Raw genomic sequence first — 10136 nt, forward strand, 5'->3', positions numbered from 1 at the left:
TCTTATGAAGTTAGCCACTTCACTGATGAGGTTCGACATCAATGCTGATAGGAGGCGTCTTCAATACATTCCCTGAGCACAAGTACATAGTTAAGCCCGAAACACATTGCACAATTACTACCCATTCCCCAGTAGAGAACTTCCCATAGCGCAATTACCATAGTTCCACATACCACCCAGTTGGGGGGCGGTACAACGGACGGCAAACTATGGCACATGGCTAACAACTACAGCACTAGCACACAGTATCGCACTAGAAAGGAAATAATGAAAGCATACATACACGTGCTAAGCCAGGGGAAGACTTCTTAGCAGGGTATCATGAAAGCATTGGCTCAAAATACCCAACCAGGGGGCAAGCGGTAGGATCATCATCACCAAACCATGGCTTTCTCTTTCTTCCACGCTCGCTATGCGCCATAACTGCTCTGCTCTTGGTTCGCCCCCGTAGGGCACTCTCATGGGATGTGAACGCCGCCACTAACTAAGCAACCCCACGTTCTAATGCTGGAAGTGTACGGATGGATCGACCAACCAACCCTTACCCTTATTACTAACACCATCACGTAGGTACCCCCTATACGCCATTAGCTTTACAGCTTCCAGAACACTTGCTTTCAGATACTGCTGGGTACCAACCACTATGAACTCTTCTTCCCCGCCGAGTCACCTTTGAGTGAGGCCGTTCTAATTGGTCGATAGCTACTAGTAGTAGTTTACCGCTTAATTCAATCCGAAGAAGAAGGACCCGGAGGGCGCTTTCCTGTAATCAGGGAAGGAGATTGACGACCATAAAAGACCTACAACTGGCATTCTGACTAGCCTATCGTGCAGCTACAGCTCAGACTGATACCTGAACTCCATGCTGACTGAAAGCCAAGACGAGTCCATCTTCCTAAAAGCGAGGGAAAGAAGCCCACTCAAAGTTGGGGCTTTCCAGCTTGTGCGAGGCTTCCTTGCCTTTCTCGAGAGCTCAGTGGCCGGTAGAGGATTCTCAGCTCTGGTGAACTACTCTTGCCTTCCTTGGTTCGAGGGAAACCATTCCTAGATTCAGACTTTGGGCAGGTGCAAGTCTTCCTACTTAGGTATGAACTCGTCCTACTTACATCGAAGAGAAGATGATAGTTATCGAGGAAACAAGTGGATCTGCTCGATCTCAAACTATAAAGGACGCTGGGCGAGATGCTTCCTCTATCTCTGGTAATGGTGAAACTCTTGCCTCTATGGCTTAAGGATCTAAACTGCTTTAGGATCTACCACTAATGCTGCTACCTATGTGGGATCAGCTGATTCAAGGCCAACGACTGGACTTGGAACTCAATCTCGATTTGCTTCTGGAATGGGATCAAAGTCAAATGGCTCCAGTTCCGCCTTTACTACCGGTGGTTGATCGCCTCGCAACGGAAGAAGCAGTTACTAATACGTAATCCCCAGCGCGAGCAGAGGCGGTTGTTTCATCTGTTGATCCAGCACCATCAATATCCGAGTCAATAGTCAAGACATAGTTGGTGGCTATAAAGGCGATAGAATAATACCTATCGGTGGGTAAGGAAGCTGCTTTGGTGTAAGTGGAAGGAAGGCAACTCGGGTCAAAGAAGTGCGCTATGTATGCCCAAATGAATGTACCGCTCACCATGCTTTCATCTTCGTGCTACCCCGTATGCCCTAATTTTATGTAGTAGAGACATAGGGAGAAGCAGCACGAAAGACAGGAGCAGAGCCATAAGCACTAGCAAGGGTGGTGGTTTCTATAGCTTCGGTAAGCATATCCTATATCCTATCCTATAGCAGTAGTTCCTGGTCCAGCAGCCTTCGATCCAGCAGATATAGTTCCAGCAGATTGTGCGGTTGATCCAGTGGATTCAGTTGAGGGAGATGGATTTATAGCTAGTGGGTAGCCTGCATAACTACAGGAATTACGACCTGTCAAATTCACTGGATTTTTGCGATTCTCAATACACCAGAGCAAATTGGAAACACTTTATAGCATGCGTTACACCTATCATGTTATTACCCATAGCACGAACCCTCCGCTCGATTGTTTCGGTTCAACTCCTAACAAACGAGGAACTCTATTGTACAGAAAACATGAGCGTATAGTAGGATTCTCGCTTGGACGTAGCGCTATCATGGACTATTCTATGGGCCGAATCCCCAACCTTGTCACTACAAGGCACTACCTTGATGTTGGCTTGAATAGGGAGCTATTTCTATCTCTAACACATGGATAGCGTGCAGGCGTAGGGCTTAATTCGCAGCATCTTGGACCTTATATAAGTGAAAGCATCCGAGCCAGCTAAGATTAGGTGTTAGATGATTGAAATCTTGCCCTCCGTTGATCTCATAACATAACAGACTCCTCATAACCAACTCCTTACAGCTCAACTGACTGGCTCATTAATTTTTCAGTTGCGTCCCGACTACCCTCACCATCCCATCCTGGATAAGACCTAACCGAACACGCTCACTCTTTCTTGCCAATTCTTGCTCAAAGTGGCATTGTCTCTTCTTCTTCTTTTGTGGATGGATTCAAATGAGAACCAGTTTAAAGCAGCATAAACCCTATGTGGCATCTAAGACTTTTCGCGTGAGCATTGTTCCTGTTCCAAATTCGGATCAAGGTCGACCAACACCTTTTTAAGAAACATAAAATCCAGCTTAGTTTAGCCCGGTCAAGCACTCTCTACGTGGTGTGCATGATTAGCTATCTTGCCCAACATCCTTTTTAGTTCCAGAGCCAAAGTCACTCAATCCCATTAGATATCTTGATGTCAAAGGTAGGTTATCTGTCTTTAGCAATTGTCAAATATTTCCAAGGTAGGTCATCAGTTATTGATGTCTCATTTTATTTTTTGAAAGGTTATTGGAAGTGAATTATGTGCGTGATTATGCAGAAAATCGTGTTGGAGGTGGGCCTAAACTGCGAAAAATGCAAATGGAGGGCCATGAAAACGGTTGCAGGGATTGAAGGTAATCTTTGGCCAAAGTCAGTCAATCCCATTAGATATCTTGATGTCAAAGGTAGGTTATTTGTCTTTAGCAATTGTCAAATATTTCCAAGGTAGGTCATCAGTTATTGATGTCTCATTTTTTTTGAAAGGTTATTGGAAGTGAATTATGTGCGTGATTGTGCAGAAAATCGTGTTGGAGGCGGGCCTAAACTGCGAAAAATGCAAATGGGGGGCCACGAAAACGGTTGCAGGGATTGAAGGTAATCTTTGGCTTTATTTGTTATGTGCGCACTGAGGGGTTAATGTAAAGTAGTTTACAGGATACTAAAATAACTGTAATTGGAGATGCGAATCTTATGTGCCTTACGACTAGTCTCAAAAAATTTGGATTCGTAGATATGGTGAGCGTCAGATCTTCTAAATAGGCACAAAATAAATCCTGAAATGCAGCCCCAAAATGAGCCTTCAGGATACATGTGGGAGGCATCAAAACATAATTTATGTTAGGTCATTCTTCAACTAGTGGTGGTTGTTGCAGCGGCTACGGTTATTTCTGGGGTGACAAGAACCCCCAATGCCTTCTGCATTATGTGACTTTCGTACGAAGGATTTTGCCGATTGCGAAAGAACTGGTCGGTTTCAATGATGTTGCGTCAAAGCAGGTTTTGGCATTTCATTTGTGGCCTCCTCAAGACACAGATCTCAGAATTCCGTTTGTAGGTCTTGGCATTTTATTTGTGGCCTCCTCAAGAGACGGATCTCAGAATTCCGTTTGTATCTCTCACGCTTGGCTATATATAAGATTCAATAATTTGTTTGGCTACGGTTATCTGTTTTCTCCGCATTGTGCACGTAACTTCTAATTATTATTAATTTATAACTGATTATTATTACTTTATATGGCTTTTAATGATTGAAAAATTTCAGTTAAATATTTTGTTCAAGGGCGTTTAAATGCAGTAGTATATTTTTTTTTTTATATTTTGGAGTGTTTATGAATTTGTTAATAATTAAACATGAATTTTTTTGAATCATACATTTAAATTGTAGAGTCTTCGCAATGAATTAAAAAAAATCAAAGTTCTGAATCTGTATATTCAATTGAAGATATATTTTAAATGTATGATATACAATTGAAGATATATTTTAAATGTATGATAATTAATCAACGTCTATTCAAGTTTTTGTAAGATTCAGTACGTCTACTCATATTTTATGTTCTCTCATATGATTAAATAACACCTATTTAAATTTATGTAGATTAGATGCATTTGCTCATATTTAATGTTATCTCAATCGAATGTGCCTACTGCAATTTAATATTTTGTAGGTTATATATATGTGTTTCGAATATTTTTTTCAGCACGAAAAAAGCAGGATATTTCTATTAAAATTGCATGTGGAAAATTTGTACAAACATAAGATTGTATAGTGATCACATGATCGCTGTATTTTTCAAATCAAGCCAAATCTATGAGATGATCAAATAATGCTGAGACAAAACAGATTTTCATCAGCATGCACATAAGGATCAGCATTAGATTAAGGCAAAAATATGAGGCATCAAGACAAACATGGCAGGATATTGTAGAAAAAATATCCAAAAAAGAAATTCTAATTTGTGGGGGTCAGATGCATACCAGATTGACGGCCATGTGAAAAGAGAGTTATGTAACTGGCATGTGGAATTCAGATTGACAGCCATGTGAAAAGAGAGTTATGTACCTGGCATGTGGAATTCCTGAATCTGGAAGGATTTGTTGTCCACTGAGATACACATCATCCAAACTTCATGTTGAGATGAAAGTCCTTTCTTCGATAGAGCATCCGCCACCTTTTTTCTTCCCTGTCAATATGATCTATCGAGTAATCCTTTCTATAGTTCCATATTGCCTCAATCATGTTCAACCATCTCAATAAGTTGAAGGTTTTTATGAGATGTTTAGACCGAACATGATCGATCACCACTTTGGAATCTCCAAATATTTGCAACTCTTGAATGTTAAGAAAATAACAGAAGTATAGAAGTCCAGCAAGAGCCATAACTTCTGCTTTATTTTTGGATCCAACACCTCCATTCCAATATATTTCGATCTGTTGTCCTTTTGCAGGAATGATATAAACCCCGCATGCACAAAATCCCTGTTGCACATCCCCATCAAAATAGGCACACGGAACTCCCATAGGATCTTTTGATAGAGCCTTCCGCCCACTTCTGTTCCGGATTTGCTTGGTAAGATTAAGAGCATTGTGCAAATAGAGGATAGATTCAAATACTGTATAATGATTATCCATTTTTGAGTTAAATATAGTCGCATTCCACCATTTCCAAATGACCCATATGGACAGCAATGGGATGGACCTCCAGTCAATATTCATATCGCCCCACCATCTAAAAGCTTCTGTTATGGAGGGGAAACAGATTATGTTTAGACCGAAATGGGCAGCCAATAGTTGCCATATCATCTGAGATTGGGGACAGAGAAGAAAAATATGAAAGTTGTTTTCTGTGTTTGATCTACAGAGGGGACAAATGGCGGGCCCATTCCAATTCCTCTTTTGAAGATTTTCCCATGTAAGATTCTTGTTGTGGAAGACTAACCAAGCAAATAATATGATCTTAAGGGGGCAGCCTGTTTTCCATAAGGAGAATGGGAAAATGTGAGTCATCTGTTCGAATTCAGTGAGAAGGAGAAGTTGATAGATGAGCCTAACATATACAGTAGATCTGCCACCAAGCCCCTTCCATATAAGGGAGTCCTTGTCCACCGTACGAAATATACCTTTGTCCCTCATAACCGAAATGATCAAGTTCCATTGATGTCCCAGAGCATCATTAAGACCCAATTCACATGTTGATTTCCATATTGGAATGGCACCCTCCCACTTGCGAATGGCCTTGTCCCAGAAAATAATCCCCCTACTGTGCAATGCCCCTAGTTGCTGTTGAGAAATGGGAAATATCCCTTCCCCACCTGCGATGGCGTCTAGAACAATAATTATTTTTTAATTTCCAAGTCAGATTTTGGAGGAAAAAGTTCTCAATTTTGCGAAAACTTCTCCAAATAGCAGAGCCCCGAGGGGACCCAATGGTGCCCTACCTAAACCAGAAAGTGATATCTTTGTTATCCATATACTTAGACCTGATGGCATTGCTCCAAAGTGTAACCCCTAATACAACCTTCCACATGGATTTACAAAGGAGTGCTTTACAGAACAAATTTAAGTACATTATGCTCCATCCCCCCATCTTTTTTGGGCGAGCCAGCATCGCGAGCTTTGTTAGATGATATTTTTTCTGTTCTTTGCGACCTCCCTAGATGATGTTAGCAGTCATTCTGTTAAGACTATTGATAACTGATGCAGGAATGAAGACGAGATGTGCCCAGTAGACCATAATTTGAACCAGCACAGCTTGAGTCAATATCGCTCGACCACCAATGGATAGACATTTGTATTCCCATTCAGTGAATTTTTTGTAAAATCAATTGGGAATCCATGACCAATCAGCAGCTAAATAGTCAACAGATTTCAGATTATAGCCAAGGTATTTCAACCCATTTTTTATAGGAATAGGTTTAATTTTGAAAAGTTGAGAAAGGAAGGAAATGAGATCCCCATGTATATTCTCAACATGAAAGGATGATTTTACCTCATTAACACACATCCCTGTAGCCTTTCGAAACTGTTACAGAGGTAAATCCTCTCTGCGGACAGAGACGATCCCTACTAGCCCAGACTGGGTCTAGCAACAATCACACAATGCTATCATGCAAGTTCCTAATTGCAAATAAAGAGTAGATGGTGAGAACCTACTTGGATTCCAATGCTAGTGTTTGTCGAAGAGATGTCGCCTTCGTTCCTTTGCTTTGGCCGGTCACGATCCCCACGATCTCCGTGATGAGATACCTGCACACACAAAGAACAACACGAAAACAAGCGTAAAATCTAGTAGATGCAATTACATATCAATCAGAAAAGATATAACTCAACATCAAACATGAAACAATGAGAGTGGAACCATAATGATAGTCATCTATTATTAATCAATAACAGAGAAGAGTACAACCAAAGTTCTGACGTCGAATCCTTCTCAAGAGGGTCCAGCCAGCAAGTCTCTTAAGCATTCACCCTTAGAGGTAGATCTCCCAAGACAAAAAGCTCTCTCTCACACAAGTTTACACAAGAAAGCAACGATTCACAACCTTCCTTGAGCTCTTTAACAATCCCACACTTGTCACACCAACTACCTATCAAATTCACACACTAGCAGCAGCACTCTAAGCACTATCAATTCCACACTATCCGAACTAGCTGCTCATGGCAATGGTAGAGGCATAAATAGGAGAAGGAGTCTCCATGAATGGTGGGGGGATGAGTTTATCTCCAAGGAAGGTGGCTCAAATGATGAAACAGATATGCCAGAGAAGGAAGGGCGACATTTACAAAGCCAACAACCAGGTCTGGAGTCATCTGGAAGGCCGGCTGTTAGAACAAACTCGCCCAAACAAGATCAGCGCGGGTGTATAACTGAACTGGAGCGCTGACGTCGCATCTGAATAACAGGGAAGGTTATGTCAACGCGACCCAATATGAATAGAAATTGCACTGGTTCATGAAATTTGACCAGTGCGGAAAACACGTGTGCTTCCGCGCTGGCAGCGCATGCGTTCTATTATGAGGCGCCAGTCAACGCGGTTATTTTGACAAAAGTCGCGATGATAGTAAAAACTTTGGCAAAGTGGGTCATTTGGCAACATTAGAGAGCATGAGCATGATTAAGTTGAACTCATGACACAGTAGGGAGACTGACAGGGAGACAGTGACAAATTACTGTGTAACAGAAACTTCCCCAAAATACCATGAAGACATATCCACGATGCTTTGCAAAGCATCACTGATAAAAGTATGTCATCTACAAATAAAATATGAGAAATATAAATGTCCCTGCAAATCGGGAGTGGACGATATCTATTTTCTTGTATCGCCCTTTTTATGTGTAGACTCAAAGAGTCCATGACAAGAATGAAAAGCAATGGCGACAAGGAACAACCCTGCCTCAAACCCCTGGCAGCCATGAAAAAAGGGGTTGGGATGCCATTAATAAGAACAACGTAATTAACATCAACCACACATGCCATAATCCAGCTGGAACATTTGCCATCAAGGCCAATCTTAGCAAGGAGGCATCTAATAAATCCCTAGTCAACACAATCATATGCTTTTTTTAGATCAATTTTTAATAATGCAGCATCTATCTTCCTGGAATGCATGGAATGTAGACATTCTTGTGTGAGAGCCACAGCCTCCAATATGTTTCGATCCTTGAGGAAACCATGTTGTTCAGGGGACAAGTGAATAGATAAGATATTCCTCAGCCAAACAACAATAATTTTAGAGATGATTTTATATAGAATGTTGCACAGGGAAATGGGCCTGTAGTCCATAAATGTGAGGGTGTCCTTCTTTTTTGGAATTAATGCTACAAATGTAGAGGAAATGTATCGGCTGATTTGACCATGAATCTTGGAATCCTCAACCATATTCAGGAGATCCAATTTAAATAGGTTAAAAAAATGGATGAAAAAGTCGATAGTCCATCCATCTAGACGAGGACACCTATCTTTTTGAAAAGATTTCATAGTAGCCAATAATTCCTCCTCAGTGACCGCAGAATATAGGAGTCTGTTCTGATTTGCATCAAACATGGAAGGATATGGATCAATACCCAAAAATGTCTTCAATATCACAGCCTGTGATCCTACTGTAAGCATGTCTGAAATATTTAACAGCTTCAAAGATCTTCTCTTGAGATGTTAATGACATGCCATTCTCATTCTTAATTTCCCATATAGAATTTACTTCCCGACGCTTATTAGCAAATCTATGGAAAATTTTCATATTTTTGTCACCCTCCTTGAGCCATAAAGCTCGGCTTTTAAGTCGCCAGGAAGCTTCCTCAATTGATAATATTTTTTGTTTTCTTTTCTCCAATTCCCATATTTGAGAATGAATAGCTAGATGCATACTGTTAGCTTTGAAGAGCTTAGATAATTTATCCATTTCTTGCAAATATCCTGCAGAGCCAGCCTATTGGAAATCATTTTTTCACGTTGCCATCTTTTGACCCCCTTCCGAAGGGAAGACAAGCGATCCAAGAATGGTCGAGGGGGATCATGATGTCCCGAAAGAGATGAAGATAGCCATGAATCATGAATGAATTTGTTAAATTGATCATCTTGAAGCCATGTGCTATTAAATTTGAAAGGATAACCGAATCTGTGCCCAATATGGTTCCAATGAATGGAAATGGGCCTGTGATCCGATATGAAGGAAGGAATAATCTTCACAGTAGGGGATCCAAATCTGTCGATCAATCTATCATGTAAAAGAAATCTGTCAATCCTCTTAGCAAGAAAATCATTATTCAATCTCCCATTGTCCCATGTGGGGCCGATATTTATAGGCTGAACATCGACAAAGTTATGCTGGATGATAGCATCACGGATCAGACCCCCCATTGGGTCATTTTTCCGGCCCCTTCCCCATATTTCATTGGTGCACAGAGTATAATTTAAATCCCCACCAATCAATAGGGAGTCAAGTTCGAGAAATTCTAATGAAATAAAAAGATCCCAGAAAGGAGATCGATCTTTGTATGCGGCGTATACATTTAATATATGAATGGGCTCTGAAGACCCCCGAAAGTGGGCAAGAAGAAGAATGTTAGCAAAGCACTAAAAAGCCACTGCCGAAATCCATTTTGGATCCCTGCCAGACCACTAGATAGACCAGCTGCATTTGTCACAGAAATATGCCATGAGGGGAACATACGCCTGAAGTAAGATATTGATTCAAGACTATTGTGCATAATCTCTTGAATAAGTAGCATTTTTGAATTTGAAGAGTGAAAAAGATCCTTGAGGGCCAAAAATTTTGGGCCTGCCCCGAGACCCCGGATGTTCATCGATAGAATATTGATCATTTTGGAACCACCCTAGGCCTACTTGCTCTAAGGGACCCCATATCAGAGGGTCCTTCAATAACATTTTCTGAGATAGGAATGTCTATAAGGGAAAGGTCCCGAATAGACACATCCTGCCTATTCCTCCTTCCCCTGAAATGCCTGCTTCCCCGATTTTGTTTACGCCTAACAGTGATATTACCTGCTGAATTTGGGCTAAT

The sequence above is a fragment of the Pinus tabuliformis genome, chromosome Q (assembly GCF_031772625.1).
Source record: "Pinus tabuliformis cultivar Carrire ecotype Pingquan chromosome Q, CPIR1, whole genome shotgun sequence".
Lineage (NCBI taxonomy): Eukaryota > Viridiplantae > Streptophyta > Pinopsida > Pinales > Pinaceae > Pinus > Pinus tabuliformis.